Genomic DNA, 26,476 nt, shown 5'->3' with positions numbered 1-26,476 from the left:
GGGATCATATCACTGCTCTACATAAACCAGCAATCACAATTCAGTTTCTTAAAACTCCCCAACATACACAGGCTGCACCGATTTTAAAATAGGTTCCCATCTCCTAAAGAGACCCCTACTAAGATATCTACTCGTAAACATAGGAAGAAGGTCCAGGGATAAAAAGCAAAGGGATAAAGGTCTAGAGGAACTGAGAAATGGAAAAGACCTTAAATCAGAGGGGAAAAGAAGGTATATTTACTTAACAAGAATTTAAAAAGAAATCTCACAAAATCCTATGTAGTGAAATATATACATATATAAGATTATGCATTTTTTCAGGACAGAAAGCTATGATTTGTTCACTGTTTTAAAGTTATTCACAGTTGCAATTTCCTTGTATTATACTACCTGTTTCTCTGATAGGGGGATTGTGCTGGGGGAAACAGACCAATATTTATGAGAGAATTTTTGGAGTTAAGCTGTTATTAACAGAATTGAGCAGATTTTATTTAATAGCTGGTGACTATTCACACAGTGCAGTCAGTTCCCCCCCTCCCACAGTCCATTCCCACAACCCCTCACGTCACCATTCTGCTGCAGCAGGCAGGAGGCCAAACCCAGCTGGGAGGGTTGGACTGGTGGGTCACTGGTTTCCAGGTAGGCATTGAGAAAGTCCCTCAGGAGGACTTTGTTTCACCAGGGGTATATTTAGCTCTATAGCCTATGTTCACCAGTTTCTCAGATGAAGCTGAGTTACACAACCTGCTGTTGGTGCTAGTGTGTGTTTGCGGAGGCACTGGATGAGTTTGCAGACACTTGCTGTTTGGAGTTTATGGGGTCTTGGGGTGTCCAGTGAATTCAACAGGACTACAGCTATCCAGGGCTTATCTGGTTTCAGGAGACTTTTGCCTGCCTCATCTCAATGCATACTTCTCCTCCCAGAACTTGTTTTCTGGTAGCTATTGCTACATCCACAAACTTAGTTACCTGCTGAACCCATTCATAAAGTCTGACACAGAAGGGGCTTTCATGACAATATTCCTTGCGTTGCTGTAAAGCAGTATTTTTGAATGAATACTGACCAAAGGGAAAAAAACCAAACCAACAAACCACAAACAAAACAAGGATTGGGCAAGAGGGGTATGAGAAAGCAAGCTGAAAGCAAAGCAACTAATGAAAAAAATACAGCAGAGGTTAATTGAAGAAAATAAGATACAACAGCATCTAGAAGCACACCATTATAGTCATACTATGAAAAGTAGTTAGGACAGAACGTTACCGAGGTGATTTAACTCAAATAAATGCCTTCCAGCACATTTGATGATGTATTTTCAAAACTTCATCTACAGGAACTGTATTTCCCATGTGGGCACCAAACCCTGTCTTCTGTTTCTGTATCTCAGTGCATTGGATGCTTTCTTCTATACTGTACAGATCTTTTATCCTGACTCCCACCAATGGCTGGGAATGTGGTGCTGCATGATAACTATTTGTCCTATAGGCTGGCAGTCACCTACTATTGCCTCAAATATCTTCAGCCGTTACAGAAAATAACTTCAAAACCAACTTATTTTTAGCAACTGAAAGAATTTGAGCAAACCCATTGTGGCTGGTATCCAGGCATTCACTGAGTAGAGAATAGCTTGACAAATTACAGAAATGAACAAACTCAGAGTGTAAATCAGAAAACAGTATGTATCACTATTTATATATGCTTTCCTGTTGAAAAGATGAACTGAAAGATTAATCTTAAGGCTTCCAGCATCAAGGAAAAGAACTGCTGTTTTTCTGAGCTGTGCATGAATTACAAAACCCAAAACAAAAATCCCCATACATGCCACAGTTGGGCAGATTTCTCAACTTACTGTTAACTACCAGCCCAGCCCTTCTCTGTCTCACTGTTCCCAGGTAAGTCTTCTACACCTACTCAGGGCCGGGCTCTACAGCAGGATACGGAAAACACAAAGACACAGACACACAGCAAAGAAATCAAGTGACAAGCTGAGTTCAGTGCTATCTCCGACTGCAAGCCTGTGAGAAATGCCCTAGTTTGACCCACCCGGAGTGCTTCACAAGGAAGGCAGTCTCAGAAGGCATGAGATGCTGCTACCGAGCACACAACAGAGCTTCCCACCTCTTTTGCTCTTGCCATTTCAAACACGGCTTTGTCCCAGCGGCTCTGCTTCTCTGCCAGTGCTCTGATCTCAGGTCATCTATTGGCATGAAAAGGGTCCTACAGACTTCTTGCAAAACTCTGTTCCCTCCCTCTCATTTACAAAGCAACCAATCTTTTTTTTGTCCATTTACATATAAAGTAAATCCAAGCATGTCCTGCTTAACAGCTTAGTAGGGAAGAACATGCATTCTTTCTCCGGAAGGCTTCCTCTGCACTGCTTGGGAAGCCACTAGATTTTTTTCCCTATAGAACAGTAAACCAGCTTTTGTCATTTTTGTTGTCCTCTGCCATCCCTCCTCGAGCTTTTGTAAACTGGTATTTCCAAGATCCAAGTATCTAGGAGACAGTGCTGGGCTCAAAGCTGCAGCCGACTGCTGTGTCACACCTATGTAGCTTTGTGCAGCAGCCTACCTGCCCTCCTCCTATTAACAAACACCTTTCCAGCTCTCCTGCCCAGTAACTCTGAGATACAGTAATTATCTTCCAACTTTAAAAGGGTGTAACAGAGCTCAGTTCATGTGATTTTAGTTAGTGTGACAGATTTGGCAAACTTTTTTTGTAATAACAAGCTAAGCCAAACCAGTATATCAAGCAGTAGGTAGCAGACATAATAGGATGAACAGATGAGAATGTGTGTTTATCATTCTTTGTATTTAGCAGCAGGCTGAAACACTGCACTTAGCTCCATTTCAACTAGGAAAAGTTTATCTTTGCTTCTTTTTGAAAATACAATCTTCCTTCAATTATTTGAGGAATCCTTTTGTTTAAACTTTAGTTCAGAGTCATTGATGTCTGCATTTCGGTTTCTATCACACTAACTGAAAGGCTGTTCTACTCGTATTGTCTGTGCCCACATCCGTTGCCTTCTACATCTAAGATAATCACCTATTTATTTGGCACCTGTCTGTGGTTTGCACATTTGACTGCAGTTTACTACTGATGCACTACTATAGATACTTATCTATTGTGCATTTTGATGTGTTTTTCTGGTGGGCATTATATCACCTTACAGAATGCCCTTGGTTTAAGAATAATTAGAGTTGGTCAGGTTTCTGCTTTGTTTCATACAGTAGAATCTCTTAACACATTTATTTTTAAACATGAAATTATGCTGGGGGGATGCATTATGTTTTATAGTGAGGCAAGAAAAGCCAGCACTGACTAAGGTTTCACATTATGAAAAAATTGGCAATAATATTGCTTTAAGGCATTCCAGCCTTAACTGTTTGCTTTTTATTTATATCTCTGGGCTGCCTCTCAGTTTTGCTGGAAAAACTCCAAATCCAATCCACTGTGAAGCAAACGTAAATAGGGATCTGATTTTAAAGCTATCTTTTTTTGCTTTTTTAGATATTAAAAAAATTAATCTGGGACAGTTCCCTGTGTCAGCATACAGCATGGCCTTGTTAACACCTGGGTTGGCACAGCTGAGAGGGCTGGAACTCACTGGCTGGTACTGCTAAATCAGGTACAGTCTAAAGACTAGTGGATAGACAGAACTATGGCAGAACTCACATCAGCTTTTCTCTGTTCAATATAGAAGGACTAAGGGACACAAGGAATACAACTAGCAGCAACTGCTTCAGTCCAGCTCAACTCACCAAAGTTTCCACTGCGTTTATAATTTCCTGTACCCAACCTTAGGCTTAATTTTGCAGCTGGATTTTTACAGGCTAATCAGCAACTTCTAATTAAAAAGAAGGTTCAAGGAAAAAGCATTAAAGTACACACTCAGAAGCCAAAACCCAAGAACCTGTGTCTGTGTTCTGTCCTGAGACATATTTTCTGAAGTTATTTTAAGACAGCAAAACCTGAAGTTTAACCCAGAGAGTCCTGATGACATAGTAATACTTTGAATTACCCAGGTTGACATCCTTTGAAAACAAGCCTGCTGAACAAGCATGGTGGGTAGTGCCCAAAGATAACTTCCATAGAAGAGTTATACAGGCAGCTGTAGCAAACTGCAGGACTCTCAGAACTACTTCAGGGATCTAAAATGTACCAGCTTTGGGACCACAAGTTAGTTTAAGAGTTTTAAGAGACAGGTGTTTAAGTGCAAGAAGGAACATATTTAAATGGCACCCTTCACAGTAACACTTCTAGATATGTCTGAGAAAAACGCAGGTAACTCACTTAGGGTGCCCGAGATTGGATGGGCTGAATCTCCCTCTATTGTGGGATTAGTTTTTCAGCTCTCTCTTTACAATGAAGTGTATCTGAGAATATTCAGCAAAAATCAGTTAGGTGGCCACACAGAGGGAGATACCTGCTTCCACCAACCCTCTGCTCTAATACACTGCTCTGCTAGGAGCACACTGCCACACCTGCAGGTTGTCTAAATTATGGCCAGTGATCTTTGCAAAGTTACAAGATTCAGTAGCTTTCAGAAAGTAAAAATAATCTCTAAAACAGTGCAACATTCACTATTTGTTTCAGATCAGGAAGGAGGTGAGGACAGACCTGGAAAGCAAGTATGCAAATTCTTGCCCCTGGGAAGAAATGCCCTTGCTGGGTGCCAGCTAGCTGGAGAGCAACTTCAGAGAAAGAAACCTGGGGATTTTAATGGACAACAAGTTGAAAAAAGCTCAGCATTATGCCCTTGCAGGAGAGAAGGACAAGCCTACACTGGGCTGGGATTGCAGATCCGGAGCAGTGATTATTCCCCTTATTGAGGGTGTGTGAAAGTGATATTGGAAAGCCACAAACCACTGTTAGACATACTGGAGCCCAGTCTACTACATCAAGATGGTTAAGGAGCTGGAGCACATGATGCAGGAGAGTCTGAGGGAGTTGGGTTTGTCCAACCTGAGGAGGAGAAGGCTTAGGATGTGGGGGGATGTCTCATTGCAGCCTACCTAAGGAGAAGGTGTAGAGAAAATGGAGCACACACTGACATTGCAAGAGGCAACAGGCAAATTTCAACAGGCCAAATCCTGATTACACTTTAGGGAAAGCATTTCCATCACAACAGTGGCTGAACATTTGGTCCAGTGAGGCTGAGAAGTCTGAATGTCTTTGAGACATTCAGAGCTCAACAAATTCCTGAGCAACCTGATCTTTTTGGGATGGCTTTGAACAGGGGTTGAACAAGATTATCTCTTTCAACCTGCACCATCTAATGATTGCACGTAAAAGTATCGTAACTGCAAGCTGCTCATTGCCTGCTTGTGTTACCCAGAAAAGAGAGCCCTAGTTGGGGTACTGGACTGCCACTCCAAATGCCTCAGCCTCTTTAACAGTTTTGACATGTCTTTCTCTGTCTCAAGTTCTCAAACAGGAAAACAGGATTAACTCAAGGATGTAAAGAGATTCCAGCATCTGTGATGATGGTGAATACAGCTGAAGTCTTGCATCTTGATTTTTATTTCAGTCCTATAGAATCTGAATGTAAAATACATACCTATATCTATAATACATATCTAACATATAAATTTAAAAAACAAAATATTGATCTTTACAGCATTTATGAAGCTGTTCAAGAGTTCTTGGACTCTTCTTTTGTGTGAGGAGAATAGATTACTTACAGTCAATTACAGATGTACAGACCTATGAAGATGTAAGGCCATAGTTTGTGGAATTATCCTGTGAACCTCTGATTAGATAAGGTGCTTGCATGACAGACGAAGATACACTGAAGGGTGTAGCATCACCTCATTTGTACTGCACAGATCACCACATGTGCTCTGAGTCATAAACCAAAAGCCAAAAAACTTTGCGTGTTTTTCTCTCTCATTTTCACCTAATCAGTCCCAACCATCTGGTTTTCCCAGGTAGTATATAAAAGCCACTTTTCCATAGATCCACAGTGTGACAGTCATCCCTGAGGGATGATGAGATGCTGAGGGTCAAAACCCATTTAGTATCTCGTGCTTCGAGGCAGTCCTTCAACTGTCCTCATCTACAAGGTGGAGGAATGGCACACCATCACTTCACACTCTTCTGCACGTATTTTGACTGAAAGCAGTGACTGTTTGCTGTGTTTGGCACAGGTAACATGATCTGGGCATGTTGGTAAGTTGGCCTCTTCTTTGGGGGAGTAGGCAGAGAAATGCTATCTTGTATTCATGTTTCAAAACAGTAAGTGCTAATTTGCTTACCCCTACCCGGATGGCAGTAACTCTGATTGCTAAGAGAAGCAAAACTTTACTGCCAAATATATATAATAGCTACCTGTATTCTCAGTAAAGATCAGACGCCTGCACTGGTGAAAAGTCTACCATCTACTGGGGGCAGCCTTGCATTCTGCCTGCAAAATGGGAAAGATAAAATGCACTGAAGCTTGAGGACACTTGCATTGTGGTAATGACCCTGCACACATAATTAATAGAGCTAAAATTGTAAAACCTGTGTATTTGACACAAAGAGAGCACAGAGTCAACTGAGATTTTTGGATCTTGAGTGTTGTTAGAGCTGGAAACTAGAAAGGAGTCTCTACATTAAGGGAAATGAAGAGTGTCATTGAGGGGTTTTTCAGAGTAGGACTGTATTTGAAAGCTGCATAAATACTTTCACTCCTTCAGTAACAATAGCATTGCCACCTGATCACAGCTTGTGGGCTTCAAGTTGAAGGAAAACATTCCAATCTGTGAGATAAGAGTGACAGCTTGTTATCTCACTTAGGTACTCCACGATACTGCACAACTAAAGCAAGTCATATGGGAGGGGGTTCAAAAGGTTGGCTGTCAAACTTTAACCCCTCAAGTTAACACTGCTTTTTTTCTGAAAGGATGGTTTGTATTTGATGTCTACCAAATCGGAAGCTTCTGGGCTGCATTTCTGAGCTGCGGTATTTCCTCCAAGAGACAGCAGTGCAAAGATCACAGGAATTATTGTTTCTTTATGTTGTTCTGCAGACAAGAGCCACAGAACGCAGTGGACCGTTCCATTAACTTGAAGGCGCACACATCACTTCTGCTCATTAGAAAAAAGCTAACTGGGAAGTTTCCAAGTTATTCTACAGTATCAGATTGAATTTAAACTTCCACAACATTCTGCTCCGTGGAGTTTTTCCTTCAGTATACTGCCTATAAGTACTGATTTGGAGAAACACTGAACTAATTTCAGTGGCATACACAATTTAATGTAAATACTTCTCTCTCTGCCTTTCCCAGACACGTTTTCTGTTTGCTGTTTGCTGTCCAAACTAAACAAGAAAAGTCACCACTTAACCAAATAAATGGATATATTGGATTGATTTGCCATTTACATGCACACTATTTCACTTATGGTTGTCTGAACTTCTACATTGACTGATTTTTCAGACCTAGAAGGCAAAGTCTGTTAGCTTAGATGGGGAAGCAAAATTCTGGCAGGTTGGTTTTTTTTTGTTTGTTCAGGATTTTTTAATTATTTTTTTTTAAATTTGATTTCCCTCTTTCGTAAATGCACCAGTACAGCAAAGCCTGTGCAGAAAGATCAGTCTTACGGCTTATTTTTTGTTCCTCAGGCACGTGGTACCTGTACTAGACAACCTAGCCCATGTAAATATTGCTAGATAAGCTTTCTTCAAACTCTGGCACTTTCTGTAGTGGCAGCTTCCCAGTAGCTGTTTTGCTTTGTAGTGACCAAAATGTCCCTCACTGAGCCTGAAAGAGTGCTTGGCACACCTCCTGTCTCACATAAACTCTCTTATTTTGCATCCAGGGCTCCCAAGCTGGCAACTATCAGATATTTTCACGATTTAACAAACAGTGCTACACATAAAATACATGTGCAAAAGGTGAGCATGCATTTTGGCACTCTAAATAAAACTACTTCAAATGAAATCCTTGTTTTCCAAACATGCACTCATTTAACAAAGCCCTTCTCTGTTCAGCAGGATTAGTTGGCTATTGGAAGTCCCTAGAACAAGATATGACTGAACTGAACATGCCCAAGGTGAATCAAGGTAGTAAACTGTGGAACAAATGAGCAGCTGGATAGTGTCCTCAGCTGAAGCATTCAACATCAGCTGAAAGCAGGTCTCTCCCTCACAAGCTAATGAGCAGTTTGTGTAGGCTCATGGTATAAGTCCAATTTCTATCCCTTTTTGGTATTCAGCTTGCTTGTTAAGTCACATAGCAAAAATGCAAGATTCAACCTACGCTTTCCCATAAGATTGATTTCCCTGCAGGGCCTGTCTCAGACTTTGCTGCGACTCTTACGCCCTTCCATTCCTGGTCAAAACACACCACACCTTCCACATGAGTCAACAGAGCAGGGCAGCATCTCCCACAGCAAGCTGGGAGGCAGCCGAGCGGAGAGCCCCACTGTGCGTCTGCAAACACAGTCCTTCTCCTCAGAGTTGGGTTGGATGCTCCGAGAAACGCAGTCTCAGTCAAAAATATTATGAGGAGATTACAACCAGCTGCACTTGAGCTTGAATTAACCAGATCAGGCAAGGTCAGTTCTGGTGAGGTATTCACAGGGATATATTCTAATTCACCCAGATATTTAGTTAGCATACGCAAGACAGCTGGAAGTCTTTGCAGCACTCTCAAATGACACTGTTTGGCAGCTTATCAAACTACATGCCTTTTGCCTGTCGAGAGCACAAGCACATCATTTTACTTCAGTGCTATTCCGTTCTCCCTCACTGTAATGTGTTGGTTTTGGGAAACTGATGTATCCCAGAGAAGACTGTTGGGGTTCAGCTTTCCTGCTGCTTTTGGATGACAAATTGATGTTGAAGTTTAATTTCCCGAATATGAAAATGACTGAGATAATATATCTTGACGTACAAGACGGGTAAAGAATAATACATCTGAAGCTGCCTCTAACCAAGTGACACAATGTTACTCTGGGAAGTGCACTATTTTTTAACTCCAGAAATACTCCTGCTTTCATTGCATAGCACAGATGCTCACGACTTTTTCTTGTTTGAAGTGATGTGCTCTTTCCCTTACTATTCGACACAGGAAAACAGGATGTGAGAGCCAGCGTAATGGCTTTTGGACACTAAGATCTCAATAAATTTGGAAACACAAGGTGCTGCTTCATTTACAGTTTATTTGTTAATTTGGAATAAAGCCACATGTTTTGGCAGCCTGCATCCCAGAAGAGGTGAGCCTGTCTCTGCTTGATACAAACGGAAAGGCATCTGGTGGCACACTGAGAGGATCCAGCTCAAAGAGAGTTTTTATGTTTATACACACACAGAATTATTTGTTAGACTGTTGTGAGGCTTAGCTGCAGGTGTACACCATGGGGTCAGCTAGGGGTGAAACCCCTCCATGGTCAGTATGACTCACATGTGGACAACAGAAGATGCCCAAACAAGGTACTGTATTTGTGCCAGGGACTTGAACCAAAAGGTAAGCCTAGCAAGAAGTGAAAATGGACTTTACTGGGGACAAGGCAGGATTTCTTCAACTTTATAAGTAAAAAAAATTGAGAACTAGAAAAGGTAGGAGGGAAGGATCCTACTGCACAGGGTACATTGAGCATGGAAGGTATATATTATTAAAGAGATTTAATCTCACCTACCAGATCTCTCTCCTGTTGGTACATGCTTTTCTCTTCTAAAACGTTTTTTTTAATGTTCTAATAAAATAATTTTTGTGGGCTGGAAGCCTCTAACATCTCACTTATGCTTATAAAGAGTGAGGGGTTCCCTCACAGGGCTCAGGCCAGCTCCAGGCCCAACTGCAGTGCTCTGCAAGCTCACAGGCTGATACCCAGCTCCCATCAATTACTTCTAAGCAGGCCTGTCAGCACCTTCCAGGACCAGCCTGTATGCTTAGGGCTAGGAGAAAGGCAGAAATACCATCCAGTTTTACCTCAGGCATTGCTCCGAGTAAAACTTTTCCTGCCATTTCAAATATCAGAAACGAGTTATCAAAAGTAAATGGGTTGTCCTGAAAAAAATCAACAGATAAAACCCATAGTCCACAGTGGGACATATAGAGGAAATAACTCCAAGGCCCTATGCCCTGTACCACTAATCTTCAGGGATTGAAATAGATGCATTTAGGCTGCTGTGTAACATACGTGTTTTATGTCTTATTGTGTATCACTGAATTCAATAAAACCTGGAACAAGGTCTTCATGGTCAATGAGAAGAAGGCAGCACTTGTAATTTCTTTCAGCAGCATGCAGTGAAGGCTGTAACAAAGCAGCATCAACTCCTGTGTGCCACATTGTTTTAATGGACAGAAATTGTACCAGTAGCTACGCGTTCCTTTCAGAGGAAGACGAGATATCACTGTCATCGGTCAGACAAATGTTTCTTGTTGGACCATTCCACAGCTACATAATAAGTCCCCTGTCATTTGACAAGCCCCTTGCAGGATTTCTTTATCTAGTTTTCTAACATGACCACATGTTGTCTGTCTCTGCATCCCAATGTAGGATTCTGGCTGCAGCGGAGACAATACATTGTCTTAAAGTCATACCCAGGATGTTAATCACAGCCTTTACCTGATGTGGTCTTCAAGCATCTTACAAATGCACCCAAAAAATGTTGTCAAGGCCAAGTGACATCTGACTGGCAGTTATATTTCTTTCCCAGTTAGTTATTTAGATCTCAGTTAGCTAAGGACAGCTTTCATCGTATACCCCATCCTGACTCCCTTTCAGCTTGCACAAAGGAGCTGAGCTTCAGGCTCCTTCCTTGTGAGGGAAATTGTTGCCTATATGCCCAATTGTCAGGAGGACAGCAACTGAAATAACTCAGGTCTGCAAGACTTATTGTTTAAACACAGCAACTTGGTTTGACTTGAACTAAATTAGGGCAGCCAAAGCCAGCTGAGTCTTTTCTCTGACAGCAGTGGCTTGAGAGCAATTTTTTATTTAAGGAAATCCAGTCACGTTAAAGAACCTGCAGTGATTTTAGGATCTGTAAAGCCCCTCTGATTTCTGGAACCCACTGTCTAAATAAACAACAGTTAAACAGGAGAATCCATAGCAGTGTGCTGATTCATAAAGTTGTAAGACATCCAGCTAAGCAGGGTCAGCTCCAGTCTTCCCAGTGCTAGAGGCAAAACTGATGTCAGTGGCCCCAGGAACATGGAGAAAAATGCATCTTTCTCCTTATCCAGGAGTCATAAAACTCACTTTCTTAGCAGTAGCAAAAAAGATGATGGGAAACGAGGAGAGACACAGTACGCCATGCAGGGCCAGGACGGTTTAAAGGCTGAGTAAAGACTCAGAAGCTGCTGTTGCAACAGGCTGCTCTCCTTCCCCTCTGCCTCCACCTCCCTCCTTCCCTTTGACCCCCTTAGGCGATCCATACCAGTTGCTTCCTTTTGACCACCTCCACATCCACCCCAACCAAACCTTCAAACTGCCCCACAACCCTCCCCCAGCTCAGTTCTGAACACACTTGGGTTGCATGCATGAACCAAGGAGGGAGAATCCAGAGCAAGACCTAATTTTAGCATCCACCCAAATAAGCTCAAGATTTGTGCTTGAATCTTTCATAGAAAAAGTATTTAAAAGTGAAAGGACTAAATGAATATCCAGTCAGAATAATCTAGCTGGCAGTGTCAGTCGTCACATGCTTACCTCAAAGAAATAGTTACTAAGAGACTGTCACTGGCCAGCTGCCCCTTAATCACTCAGCTCACCACCAAGAAGTAATTTTTGTCAACTTTCTTGCATTTAGTACATGTCTCTTCAAAAATCAAAACTGGGAAAGGAAGATGGCACCCTCAAGCTTGTATCTTGGCTACTCAAAAGTAGCCTTTTGAAGATTTATCTATATTTTTCAAATATAGTAAGTCATGGGACAGTTGGTGTTCATAGACTTACTTCTGTTGAAAAGCAGATTAGTGTCAAAATTACCCTGGACATGTATTTTACTGAATGAATATTGCTTTTCAAGTCACAAGATGACAGAAGTCACTTCAATCTCTGCTTAGAGGTCTAGCCAAATTTACAAACACGTTAAACCATGCAGTGATGTAAAAAAGCAAGCATCTCTACAGTAAACACTCTAAAAGCTCAAAAGTTCTCCTTGATTTGGAAAACCCACCCAAATATATCGAAGAGCACAGACATCCAAGATTCTCCACCAGTACTGACAGTATTTTTCCTCTTCCGTATCTCTAACTTTACTGTACCAATACAACAACTGAAATTAGCAAGCATTTTTTACCAGTTTGTACTGCATCAGGCACTTAAAATAGATATAATTAACTTAAACATACCTATGGCCATCTGACTGGAGCATGTCAAGCTCCCGGAAGAATGGCAGCAGATAAAGCCATGGGGACTCCCTTGCAGAAGACAGCTATGCTGTCAAACAAGACTCCTCTCACCACAATCCAGCACAGCACAATTTGTTACATATCAGCGAAAACACATGGTAAAAAGCAGAAATGACCACACTGCTCAAGTTAACCATCCTAGAAGTTTGATATTGACAGCAAAGGCTCCAAAGAAAAACCACAACATTATAAAGGTGGAAAATGCATCTATTCAAACACAAGATGAGTTTATTTTCTCATGTCTTGTAATCACACAAAACCAAAATGCTCCGACAGCCTCCCCAAGTTACACCATACCGTTTTGCCCAAGAGGCCATCAGTCAGCTTTTTGCCAGCTGCCTTAATTCATGGCTTTGCTTAAGAGTTTGAGTAAGCAGTACTTTGGTTATTTTTTAGCACACAGTAGTTACACTCGTACACTGTGGAGAATTGCTAGTAGAACAGTGATCTTCAAATACTTCCCATGTTTTGGGTGCAGGAATTAAAGAAAAAATTAAACAGTGACTTCTACTTCTTCTAAACTGAAGGCTCACAAGAGAAAACTTACTATTCTTGTCCAATATAGTTATGTACAGATCAAGTAATTAGAGGAAAAAGTTAACTTTTAAGATACATGTCTATAGTTGCTTAGTAAGTTTTCAAAGAAGTCCAGACTTTCTTTCATTTTTCCCAGAGCCCTGAAAGAAGCTCCTAAAAAGTATTTTCAAGGTTCATTCCTTTTCTTCCAAGTTCTTACAATTCTGCTCTACCATCACACCCACAACAAGCCCAGAGCTAGGTAACAAATGTAATGGGGTAGGTATTTTTTTATGCTGACCAGCATTCTTGACACGTCCATGGTACACACCTTGCATGTTGTGATTACTTTTTGATACAATGCATTTGACTTCAGCGGATAAGTATGAAAGACTTAACCTAGTCATCTTGTAAACTGATACAGACCTGTTGACAGAATTATTGTACTAACATGAACACCTATGTTCAACAGCAAACCAACCTTCATAGCACCTAATCTCACTGAGGGACATCCAGAGTAACTCACAAAACCTCTGCTAAACAGAATAATTTCTGTGCAATTATTTGAATGTATACCTAAGGACAGAGTGATATAACCTAAGCCACAAATTATGGCAGGATTCTTGGGTGTATCAAGAAGTCATGACTAACTCACAGCAATTGTGCAATAAAGCATCATATATCTTTAATTTGTCTGTTTGGAAAATGAATATTGGTGTGACTTATGAACAGCAGCACAATTACACTAGCCACGTTAACCCTAGTGTTGTGGGCAGGTTGTGCAAATTATCCCTCAAAGTCATCAGTCTTGAAAGCCTGGCTATCCCATGACAAACAGCAACCTCTCCAAGCTCTAATAAGTTTGAGAATGTTTTTTATAAGGTTTTGTCTCAATTTCAGACAGTGCTACAGGAATACAAAACTACAAAGAACAAAACTCCAAGGATACAAAGCAGAGAAAACACAGACCTTTGAAATTACAGTAATGCTCAGTTCTCTGCCATAGAAATATTATGTATAAAAATGAGCTAAAGTAGTAAAGCTGACTCCTTTACTTACCACACCTCGTTGTTTCAAAGATGCTTTTAGAGGAACATCCCCATTATGGGAACCCTTATGAAGCCTTGATGTAGATGACATTTTTTCTTCTAAGATAAAAACTTGTTGCATAAAATTGCCAGTTGTCATACACTGGTAGAAAAGAACTTCCCCTAGAAAACTTCCCTTTATAAACCTCACCATGGGTGTGGCTAAATGACTAGCTCCACCTTTTCATCCCACTCAGAGAGCCTATAAAAAACTTCTCTGGAGCAAGGTATTAATTTTGTCAACTTGTCATGTTCTCAGTTTTAAAAAAAAAAAAAGTAGATAACTAGTTGACTAGGAGATAACTAGTTTCCCAAAATTGTCTCAAATGCTTACATTTCCCACAGCATGGTCTATAAACATGTAGTGGATGAGCTTGCTTAGCTTTTTGCTTTTTAAAAGCACTTCTGTAGCAACTTGAGGGAAGTCTAAGAGCTTTTAGTATTTGTATTAGACATGCATTACATTGAAACCCAAAATATCTACAGACTTGCAGCCAATTGCTGCTTACATCACAGCCACCTATCAAGAGCCTCCACCATCAGTGAAGGCTCCTGTTTTCATCACTTACATCATGAAGATGATGCAAGACCAAAGCCCTTTGCATGCCTCTTTAACTTACACATATGCCTTTGCTGTGGACAGACCACCACCAATAAAAACTAGATTCTGTTCCTTTGTCTTCTAACTATATCTTTCTTTAAAAACAAAACAAAACCAACAAAAAAAAACCCCAACACCCCAAAAACCAAAAAATTCTACTTTCTTTTTTTCTCAAGGCCTAATTCAAGAGGCTGGGGAGACGGACTAGGATGTTGCTGCTAAGGCGATACATGCAGAGTTATATATTGCCTTGGTGGGTAATACAAATACATCTAAATATCTGCACTCTTGGTTCTTACACAAGTTTTTGTACTATCCCGACTGATAGTTGTTGTATTTAAAAATACAAGTGTAAGGAACTGTAACCACAGTTCTGAAGTTTTGGGTTGGTTTTTTTCCCCACTGAATAGTTGAGGTTATCCCGGCACTCCTGCAGGAGTTTGGGTGTGAAATTAGAGTCCTTGAGGTGTTTGGCAGGAGCTCAACTATGCTTCTATCATCTGGGTTTGCTTTCAAGGGAATGATTAGGAAATTATGTTCTTGTTAACAAGATCTGTGCATGTAATGGCTATTATGCCCAACATTTCCTGTATTGAAGCTGAAGTGATTGTTCCATCATGATATGGAGAGCTGAGGTATTCTCTTGAGAATTAGTGATTGGGGCCAAATCTTAACTTTAAAAAGTATTACAAGAAGAACATTAATCTCTTTGTAAGTGCCAGGCCATTTCTATCTGAAAATGCTAACTGGTCTTCAAAATATATATATCCATGTGTCAGATGGAGAAAAAATTGCAATAGGAAATTTTGCTTAATAGACTGCAGATTCTCTTTTCATTGCTTCTGTACCTCTGCAGGCAAGATAAGAACATAATTTACTTTAAAATCCATATTTAAAGGATAGATACCCTTGTGCCTTTTTGTGGCCAAAAAGTCTGCAATCTCATGCTTTACTGTATGTAAATGCAAAACTTCTGCAGTGTTCTGCAAGAGCAACAGAACCATTTCATCCTTGAAAGAGAGTCCAGTGATTCTGAGAAAAAGATAACATTTGGTGTGTTCACAAATGAAACACAGCATGCAAGAGGAAGGAAAGCAGTTCTATTTAAATGCAGAGTTGGGAGAAAGAGAAAATTAATTTTCTTTCCAGCGACTGTAAGGTCCTCTGGCAGAGGTGCACACAGCATCCACTTCAGTGATGACCGACAAAACAGGTCAGCTCTGACACCTTTGGTTGAGTTCTCACCTATTTTGAACTGGTGTTCCCCAGGCTTAGTGGTGGAACCCTGAGATGTGGGATAGGGGAGGAAGAATATCACAGGAGATTGACAAAACCAGAAATCCAGATATGAGTACTAGTGCATTGTGCTCAGCGCAGGCGACTCTGTACTGATGTTCTTCCTAGGATGGGGCTTGAAACAATGATTTGTTTAGAAGTACAGTACCAGGAAGATACCTGAGATTATTAACTGTTAAAGGATTGACCGTTTTAGCTGGCAATAATGATATCCTAATAGATCCTAATGTTAGAACACAAAATGGTGAAAATGAGTATGGTCTGATCTGCAGCTGCTAGCAAATAAAGTGAAAAGACGAAGTGCCCAGTGCCCAGGATTCACCCCTGATAAACCCTGCACATGAGAGGGAAAAACAAACAACCAAACCAAACACAACCCTTTTTTCTGAATATCACCAACACCTCTTAGCAACTATAAGGGCACACCTGCACTGCCTGCCACAGCTATTGTACAAAACTGCAATTGTCCTAATGGTACACATAGCATCGTGCAGCTATAAGAGCAATCACACTTTCTGCCATTACAGCCAGAGGAAATTGCTAAAACTTAGTTGTCCAGATCATATTTAAGCCGCCAAATCAGGGAGAGGTGAGCACACAGCTGCAAGCAAGGGGCAAGCATGTGAGTCTTCTCTTGATGTCATCTTGCTTTTGCCAGCTATTGCCATGAACAGGCAAGCCTTAAAACTTGTTCCACAGACTGCTTCTTACTCCTCTTAGTAAGGCACAGCATTTTCTGGCTCCTCTACATGGCCAGGGTAGGGCTAACCTGAAAAACTCCACTGTCCCCAGCTCAGGGTGCCTCGTCTTGCCTTCCCTGCTGAACCCACAGTCAGCCTGGAGGCCACAAGACAGTACTCAAGCAGCAGCCAAGACTCTTCTTGGTAGAAGGGGGTTTAAAGAGTCACTGGTAAAGCATCACTGGCCATCACAAGCAGGAAGCCAGGTAAGCAAGGTACCAAGGGGAAGCAAAATGGAGTCTCTGTGGGGCAATCTGTCAGGGCGTTTGGCTGTTAACAGAAAGGTTGGTGCTTCCAGCCCATGTAGGGATGGGTTTCTCTTCTCCTTCACATGGTGTGGAGGTCGGAAATGGATTGTCTTTAAAGTCCCTTCCAAACCTATGAAGCTGTAGAAACAGGAGGCTTTCCAGTTCCCTGGGCAAATGCAGAGGAAGGAGAAAAACAAACTGATTACTGGCAATTTCACGGTGAAGTTACGACCCAGCGAAGGGGAAGAGACACAACAACGACAAGGATGAGAAAAATCCTGGTAAGAGGGATAATGTACGAGAAGGAAAGGACCAACTTAAGAGGAGCAACTAATGAGGCAGCAATGACCGGGTGCAGGGTTCTTTCCAGGCACAAAAACAACCCTGAAGTGGCTGAAAGCCCAGATCTTTTGTTTTCTTAACAGAGTTTTTTGACATCTGGAATTATTTAATTTGTACTTCAAGAGTCTGCCTAGAGAAAGCCAACATAGAGCTGATGTTCAAAACTTCAGCAGTTTTCCCCTGACATTCTCCACACTGTTTTCGGCTGCACCTTGCAACTCCTGCTCCCCCTACAGCAATGTATATTCCTAGCAAATTTCCTGTGGCTTGCTAACGAGGCGTAAAGGTGTTCACAACCAATTTCCAGTGTCTAGTCTCTTGCATCTCCAAAATTCCTGCTTTTTTTTTTTTTTGTAAACATTTCTCATTATTATGATTGACACAGAGTTCATGAGGGAGTTAAACGGTTAATGGAGTTGAAAGAAGTAGAATAGAACTAACTAAAAGCAGTTACTTCAGTTACTAAAAGCTGAGAACTTGAGCTGCAGGAAAAAGATGTAAAAGCAGAAAAAGAACAGCTCCAACACTTAGGCTGTGGATTTTGCACCCTTTACTTAGGGTTTTTAAATATCCACTTATTTGGTGATAACTAAATTTATCAGCTTTACAGCAGACCTGCAGGCTAACCTGTTGAAGTGGAACAGAACCACCGGAGTGGGACATCCTGCCCTGGCCACTAATTACTTCGGGGAAACCCCAAAGCACGTGGTGCTGTGTCAGCATCAAATATCAAGGTGTCTAGTAGTTGGAGTATAAGCAGTAATCCTAATAAGATAGGAGCTCTCTGCTGCTTCTGTGATTAGCTTAATTACAAACAGGAGTCACCTCTTCTTTTTGTGTGTATAGGTCTATTGATACTAACGATGTGCTCCTATCATCTGCCAGCAAGCTACTTCCAATCTTACAAAGCAAAGCAAATGTTATTCGCAGGTGTTTGGAAATGTATTTGGCCATTAAATCCACAAGACAAAAACATTGCCAAGCAATATTTACATTGGTAGGTACTCCAGCAGAACGATGTCTTCTGAACTAATAACAGACATGAAGAACTTGAGACTCTGACTAGAAATCAAAATAAGTGTCCATTTATTCCTTCGGTTTTGCCTCTTAGTCTGGGTCTTTGCCTCTGACTTACAAATATTCTTGGATTCAGAACGCTGAAGTGATGTCACATTCCCAGCAGAGGTGAGTCATGAGATCCAAGGTTAGTTTCAAGTGCCATATTGCAATGAAGCTTCAAGAACAAGTTTACTCACACCGTTTCTACTTAGTCTGAATATTGGAAAGCCAAACAAAACATGCTGTTTTCCTTCGATAAAACTTGACACGCTTCATTTGCAGTGTGATTCAAACTACCTGAAGAGATTGTTTCTACTTCATATTCAACCTAGTATTAATTGAGGCATAAAATGCTTGCCTATTTTAATAAAATTCCTCTGGAAGGAGTAGCCTGGGAAGATACTCGGCCATTTCACATCAGGAGTTACACAACCAAAATATGTGGTGAAATGAAAGACAGATTTTTTTCTTTGCTGGCTTCAAGAGTTCTATCAAGATTTACAAGATTAAAACAACTTAGTTGTCTGAAGCTGATAGACCTGCATGTTACATCCTTCCTCCCTTCTCACCTGTCAGATCAATGCAGGAATTCTATTTTCTAGCAACTTGTTATTTTTAAGTGGTTTGGCATTAGTCATTAGACCAACATGAAAACTTGTAATTTACGTGTATGGTAGATTACCCAGTGTTAGGACAATTCTAATTTTATCCCTTCAGGAAGAGAAGAGTCAATTGAGTAAATGAAATGATATACTCAATATCTGAAATTGCCTTTCTGAAGTAATTCAACTGGCTTCTTCATAGAAGGTGGAAGAGTAACATGGTGAGCCATTCTCCAAAGAGACTGGGTTAAAGATTTGGTTCCTGTAAAGCATAAGAATTGTTCTTAAACTTCAAATAGGATAAATTTGAAATTTGGGTTCATTCAAGTTTCAGTGGAATGAAGCTGGATGAATGCAAAACTCTTGAGCATAAGATACAGGAGCTACGAGGACTGAGCTGCTGGACAAATTTGAGCATACTTTCCCTACTTGAAGCCCTGCTCTTGCTATAGAGACTCTGTTAGACAGCAGGGTTGCTTTCCTTCAGCCTTTTTAAAACACATTTTGTACACGGTAATAATAAAAATAGCTCAGGGCAGCCCTGCTGTGGGCTGCTGACGCTGGGCAGCGCTCCCAGAACAGGCCAATGCCTTAATCCTGCCTGTCCTGCGACTGCGCGCTGGGGATATGGTTTGGCTCACTGGGGACAAATGCAACATGAAACCGTTCTGAGATCCAACTGCATCCTTAGGTAAGTGTATGATACCTGCTTGTCCAGACAGCTTTCCTAGAGAGTTCTTGTTTTCTGGATCATTTCCCTGCAGTTCAGGTTTTGCATTCTCCTCTCCACCCTCTTTAGCCCTGCTGCCGGTCCCTTTTTCCTTCATCTGACTTTCCCAAACACAGAAGATGAGTCTCTGCTTCTTCCTTACAGGCCATGGAATGTAGTTTCAAACCCCTTGAAAAAAAAACCATCTGGTTTGAGGCTCTTTTCCCACCTGCCTTTCCTGTAAACAAATGAAACTCCATACCGTATCTTCTCTTGCTGGCCTTAGAGCACCCCATGCTCTGCCAGAGTTCAGTCTTTAAGTTCACTGGTGTTAGAGATGGACATCATAGAGACCATCAGCAGGGAGGGACCAGAGCCATCCCGTGAAAAAAAAGATGCAAAAGCCCTGCCTGTTTCCTCAGATCACTTCCCCTTTTCCTCAGTGAGAAATCAAGCCCTGCTGGAGGTGTGAGGATTTCACATTGGCAGTTGTATCCTTAAAGGAGCTCAGTCAAAACACTGACTTTTATATACATATAAATGCATAAAAGAAATAATATCTATAAAGGTGCTGAAAGGCCCAAGACCTCATTTAAACCTCACCCAACAACAACACGTGCCACAACCAATGCAACTGCTGGTCTTTGGCCCCCCGTGACTTGGAGCAATGCCATTGAGATGCTGCCCACCAGGGCTTTTTGCACCAGCTGCAGTTCTCCCTCCTGCACCTCATGCAAACATCAGCCCAGCCCAATTCTGCCTGAGACAACAGCTTACAGTTTTTAACATGATATAGTGTCACTCTCCAGAGGTGCCCGAGGCAGAAAATACATTCCACTCACCTAATCGTGTTAATGTTTTTCACTCTTCTGCAATTAAGCTCTTTTTTAAAAGCTTGACTTGTATTAAGGTTTCAATGTTGCAAGGCTTAAGAGAAGAAGGGCCAAGACAAAAAAAGGTAAATTTGAGTAACATGTTTTAGCAAAATGTTTAGCCATTTTGAAGACCCCCAAATGCTTTTTTCAAAGATTAACCAAGATTAACCAATTCATCTGATTATCTATTTGGGAGAGTTGGGGGGCAGGAGGGAAGGGAGGTAGGATGGAGGAGATGTCATTTGTTTTTTAAGTACTCCAAATATTTCACTGGCATTTGGAGGAATGGTCAAAAAATAACAGAGATAAATGCCAGGTAGCCAGAAGAGACAATGATAGAGAATTGAGAATACCTGAACTTCTAAGAGCTGAAAGAAACTTGATTTACTTAAAGCAGGACATTACCAACAAAATAGTAGGGCTGAAATAACAGTGCCAGCCCCAAATTACCAGTCAGCATCATCAATGCCTAGGTTATTTCCAACACACTTTACAAAGACTCCATATCCTTCTAAGTAAGTGGTCCTGCTGCCTCGGTGGACAAGAAACTTCTCCTGCTTGAGGAGCAAAACAAGGGTGCAAGAGTCCCCATTCTTTCTCAGAGGAAGAGACTGGCTACAAGAAGACTTAATCTTGGAAAACAGGTACCAGGTAAGTGGCTAATTGCCAAAGGTTTTCAATAAACAGAAGACGCTCACAAAGACCAAGCCTTATGCAGTCTGACAGAGCATACACTAACCTACCACGGCACACCACACAAAGGGAGGTCACAGAAAAATACCCATATTTTCCTGTCTCTGAAACATCTCCAAAAGACATAGGTATCTCATAAATAGACACCAAGGCCACAAGACATTAACTGCTCTGTGTGCCGGTGTCCCTGGCTTTCTGCTTTACTAAGCTGATCTTTTCTCCTTACTAAGCTGAAGCAACTCATGGATTGTGTAGGCTGAACTTGAGGCTGACAGAAACCACACTTACCCTCAGGAAAAGTCAAAATTATCACTTGCGAGTAATTTTTAAAGCCCCTTGTGTAATCTGCTTACATAGATTATACAGCATCTCAGTCAGCTTTCTCTACTAGAGACAGTAAGACAGCAGTACCATAAATCTTGAGTGTTCTAGGAAGATAGAGAGCATTCCTGTAACTCAAACACTGCATACACAGGATATGGCAGTAAGTGTGTTAACGGGTCATAACCCTCCTCTCCTCCATTTTGAGGGAGATTTTCCCCACAAGGGCTTTACTGACAAGCAGCCATTGAATTCCAGCAGTGGTTGTGAAAAACCCCTGTGTAAGACAAAGACATTTTGTGCTCTTTGTATCTTCTCACTGCTTGGGTGAAGGCCCACCCCATGCATCCAGTTGTGAGAGTAGAGGCAGAAACAAGGACTAAAACAGGAGCCCCTGTATCTCAGGAAAAAGATGGAGTGAGCATGCATACACCAAGGATTTGGAGACCATTCAGCCTGTGACCTGGGCATCCTGACATGGCAGTGTGTACAGCTGCTCATCCCCTTGAGATGGCTCTTCTAAATACTTCACACTTCCTTAAAGCAACCAGAACCCTGACTAATAGATTTACCCTGTGACACTGCTCCTGTAGAAGCATTGACACAGTTAATTTAACTTCAAAAGATGGTATCTTTGGAAAGAGCATGAGCATCTTACAAAATAACCTTTAAGCTCAAGATACTTTGCTTGAAATACTGTTCTGTTATTCTGCCTCTAAAATGTCATCTCTGTCTCGTGGTTTATCTTCTCTTAAAACACAGCAAAATTGCTACAGTATTTCCTTGTAAAAAGTTTTCACCTTCTTTACTGCTTTAGATTTCTTGCTACATGAAGTTATCAGCTCAGCCTGAATTCATCTGCTGCACAGTTTGGGCTACAGATAAAAAGCAAATATTCCCTTAGGAAGCAAATGAAGTACAAAAAGGACTGTAACTCACTCACCACAGAAAGCACCAGAAGGTCGTTTGTTTGAATTATCAGAAGAAGCTGTTAAAAAAAAAAAAAAAAAAAAAAAAAAAAAGTGGTAAATTATATTTTTTTTCCACAACTTCAAATATGCCACTATTGCATGGGAAGCTCGGACGCTCAGGTAGTGTTAATATCCCCCTTCAACTGCTGCATCCTTCCTCGCAGGAGCTGCCACCCTCTCCGTGAAGGCAGCACGCTGATTCATCAGGCTTTTAGGTGCATTCTCTGGAATGGGATGTATCCATGACGGAGCTTCCCTACCATGCAGCACCCCCAGCGAAAGCTCCTTTCAAGCCTCCGTTACCAGAAGCTGCTTCGGATGCTCAAAGCCCAGGGGCGACGCGCAAACTGCTTATCTACCCCAGGAGTTTAAATTCCCGCGGTCGTAGGTGCCTTCCTGCTTTTGACACCAGGCACTGCGGAGCCAGCCAACAACTCTTCTGCGTCTCAGCAGTTCACGTCGACAAAACAAACACATAAACACGCTTCCCAGTCCTTAAGTCCCCTAAGCACTAACTGCTCTCCGGTGAGGCTACTCATTGTAATACTCCTGAGATTTTTCTTCTGGTTTAATGGCCACAGGACAGGGGGCTCGGTTCGAGTCAAGAGGCTGTTGCAAGCACAGTCACAGTGTTAGATTTCACTTCCCCCTTTTTTTTGGTTTGCTTTTACTAAGAGTAGCAACTGCTTCGCAGCCTTCTCAAAACTATTTTCAGACCCCCGGGTGGAGGCGGTGCCTGCATCAGACAGTGACTCCGGCAGCGAACCCCCCCGGAGCTGCCCAGGGAGGAACGGGTGGCCCTGCGGGGGGACGGGTCGGGACCCGCCGGGACCCGTCCCCCCTCGGGGCCATCCATTCCTCCTCCCGTGTCACACAAAACCACCGCGGCACGTCCCGTCTCCCCCCAGCGCCCCGAGGTGCCGGGCGCTCCCGGTGCCAGCGTGGCACAACAACCCCCGCTCTTCGCCTCACCTGCTCCGCTGCCGCCGCTTTTCCTTTCTCCCGCCCACCCCGCTTGCCAGCCCGGCTTTGTCCGCCCGCCCCGCTCCGCTCCGCTCCGCTCCGCCCCGCGCGGGAGGCGCCGCGGGAACCTCCCCGAGCACCGGCACCCCGAGACTCTCCCTGTCCCTGCCCCGGGGAGAGCATCCCGCCCGGAGGCGGTTCCATGCACTGGGCAGCGAGGTCCCTAACCCACGGCTGGCTGCGTTACTATTTATTATTACTACTTTAAAAAAATCCTCTCCTCTCTCCTTTCCTTCCTTTCTTTTTTTCCTTCCCCCCCTCCCTTCTTATTTTTTCTTTTTCCTTTTATTCTTATTTTTCTTCTTATGTTTCTTTTTCCTTTTATTCTTATTTTTCTTCTTATTTTTCTTTTTTATATTTTGATTTTTTTTTTCCCCACGCTGCTGTAAAGTTAAGCTTCGTGTCCGCCTTTCTCCCCCGCCAGGTCCCGGCAGATTCCCCTGTTTGCAGCGAGCTCCCCAGCGGTCCCGCAGCCCCTGCGGCTTCCCCAAGCTGCCGGTTCCCGGTTCCCTGGTGGGATCAAACAGCGCTGGGACTGGGAAGCGGCTCCAGCACCTCCCCTCTTGTCCTGCTTCCACCATGAATCCCCGCGCCTCGGCTCCTCAGCCCTGCTTAGGCGGCCCGAGGGTCACAGCGCCAGAGCCCCCGCTGCAGAGGGAGATGCTGATTTCCTCAGGCTCTCAGAAATCGCCCCCTGCACCGACATCCCCCCACCTGCTCTCGAAAACGGAGCCAGCAGACAGCCGTCGGGGCCCAATCTTCAGTGTTTTGCTCTGCAGATGGGTTGTTAGTCAAGTCCTGCCCACGTGGAGTCTAGTGTTTTGTTTTTTAAGCTCTGTCTCCTGTTGCCATAAATGCTGGAGGGGGGAGGTGATCTCTGTGTAGGATGGTTTTTTCCTATTTTTGAAATGGTAGCTGTCAACTAGGACTTAGAGAAAAACAGAAATGGTGCAGAGCCATCCCTCCCTTTTCATGCAGCCTGATAATTCCCCCTGGGCATTATGTCAGGGCACGTCTAAAGGAACATGACATTAAAAGCAGGTGGGAGCAAAGCCCCAAAGGTATGAAATAACTAACTTGAGTTTGCTGTAACTGTGTTGCTTTAGAGACGGGCATTCTGCATGTTAGAGGACATAGTGCTGTTTCCTTCTGAGCAGCTCTGTGTGATGGAGCAGACTGAGATCCAGCTTCTTCTCCAATGTTTATGGGACCTCTTCTGCTGCAGAGATTTTGGGATCCCGTCTCCCTAGGGATGCACCAACCTCATACAGACCCAGCACAGCAGCTCTGCTCCCAATTCAGTTATGGAAAGGGTGGCCTGGAAATGGGGGTGAGAACAACCGCAGGGTTTCCAGCCCTTCCCACTGGTAGGAAGAGAGACCACCCCTCGAGGGGGAAATACCACAAATACAAACATTCTCAGGTAATGCATAGTGGTCAGCACCTCAAAAAAGTGCCACTCTAAGCCAAAGGAATTTTGTAGAGTTTTTGGTAGTGTCTGGAAACTGCTGAACTTTGTCCTAATCCTGTTGTTTCATGTTGCAATGACAAGAAGCCTATTTTTGTGTCCACAGAACAATTCAAGGATTTTACTGCATCTGCAGGCTGCATTTAACTGAGTTTGAAGATCAAAAGATATGCTATTTTTGTATGGTCTTCTCTGGAACTCTGCAAAGCAGTGTTTGAGGTCCTGGTGGATGATTTTGTCATCAGCATGTGCCTGAGCAGTGCTGGAATTGTTATCTTCATTGTGCAGAAGGCAGGCTGCAGAGCAGGGAGAGTCAAGCTAAAACCAAAATAAAATACATATGCTTATCTTTGAGCCTGTCCAGTCTAAATGTTCATGAGGAGATTTGCTGACTCAGAAGACCTGTGATCTGGAGATTGTGCTCCAGGTCACTGCTGGCTGGTCCCTCTCTCCTGCTGGAGACTCCCAGCATCATAAGTTAGAGGTGTATTTGGTCTCATCTATGGCCAGGTGCTTCCATGTCCATCACCACAGGTCACAGTGGGCAGTGTGGTTCACCCTGCACACCTGTGATTTCCTAAGCTGAAACAGCCCAGAGCTCTTTATACTTGATCTTTAACTGCTGGTGAAGCAGCTGCAGTTAGGTTACAGGACATAATCTCAGTGAAATTTATTATCAAAGGCTTTTTCCTCAACTCCTTTGACCCTGCAACCTGCTTGATGTAATCCAGTGCAGGGTCATGGCTGAGGAGGGAATATGGCCCTTTCACTTTCATTCTTCATAGCTGTAATTAATTATCTGCATCATCTTCATCAGTGAGTGGAGTTAAAGTAGGAACAAAAGGGACATCAATCTCTCTGATGCAGAACTAATTTAAATGCTCTTCTGTCAGCATTTGGATATTACCCCTTACACAAACCCACAGTAAAGGCAAAGTATGTGGCTGAGTCTCCTAAAGAAGCATCCATGTAAATACATCTATCTGAAAATCAAACTTAGGATTCTTGCTTGAAGATCAGGATTCTCCATTTCTTCATTTACTGCTTCGTTCCCTACAGGAGGGGATTCCTGAATAGTGACTTCTTTTTACAGTGTGATATACTTCCCATTAAAACTAATTGGAAGAGTTCAAATTAACAGACCCCATAATGATATACAGCAGAAGGCTTTATTTACAGAACACATAAAGACCAGATTTGTCTCAGGATAAGAAATAGCACTCCCTAAATGTCACAAATAGGTTAAATTCTTGCTTTGAAGAACCTGTTGGAAGAAAGACTTTTTTTTTTTTTCCTTTGTGCAAAATTTCCATCTTAGCTGAAATAAAGTTTTTCAGTCTTTTTTTTTTTTTTTTTCCTGACCAACTGTCCTCCCAGGCCACAAGTTTCCCACAAAATATTGCATTTGGTCAAAGCTCACAATTTGATATCCAGAAACATCTGAGGAAATAATCAGAAAAGCATAACCTCTTACTATTTCTTATTTTTCTACCTGCTTTGTTGGTATGTTTATATTATTTGTCTTTTAACCCAATTGCCCCCAGCATGTCTAGAGCTGTGGGCTCAGATCCCTTCCCAC

At 42.4% G+C, this 26,476-nt stretch overlaps 1 protein-coding gene across 1 annotated transcript in view; it reads right to left on the bottom strand.

The window, feature by feature from the left end:
* Positions 1-22,423, bottom strand: part of MAPRE2 (microtubule associated protein RP/EB family member 2) — a 100,151-nt gene extending 77,728 nt beyond the window's left edge. The window contains exon 1 of the mRNA XM_051609816.1: positions 22,379-22,423. The gene's annotated coding sequence lies outside the window, so the exon portion shown is untranslated. The remainder of the gene's footprint in view (positions 1-22,378) is intronic.
* Between the last annotated feature and the right edge of the window lie 4,053 nt (positions 22,424-26,476).

Source organism: Apus apus, chromosome 2, assembly GCF_020740795.1.
Source record: "Apus apus isolate bApuApu2 chromosome 2, bApuApu2.pri.cur, whole genome shotgun sequence".
Taxonomy (NCBI): Eukaryota; Metazoa; Chordata; class Aves; order Apodiformes; family Apodidae; genus Apus; species Apus apus.
The sequence above is the reverse complement of the archived record's forward strand: the minus strand, read 5'-3'. Positions and strand labels throughout refer to the sequence as shown.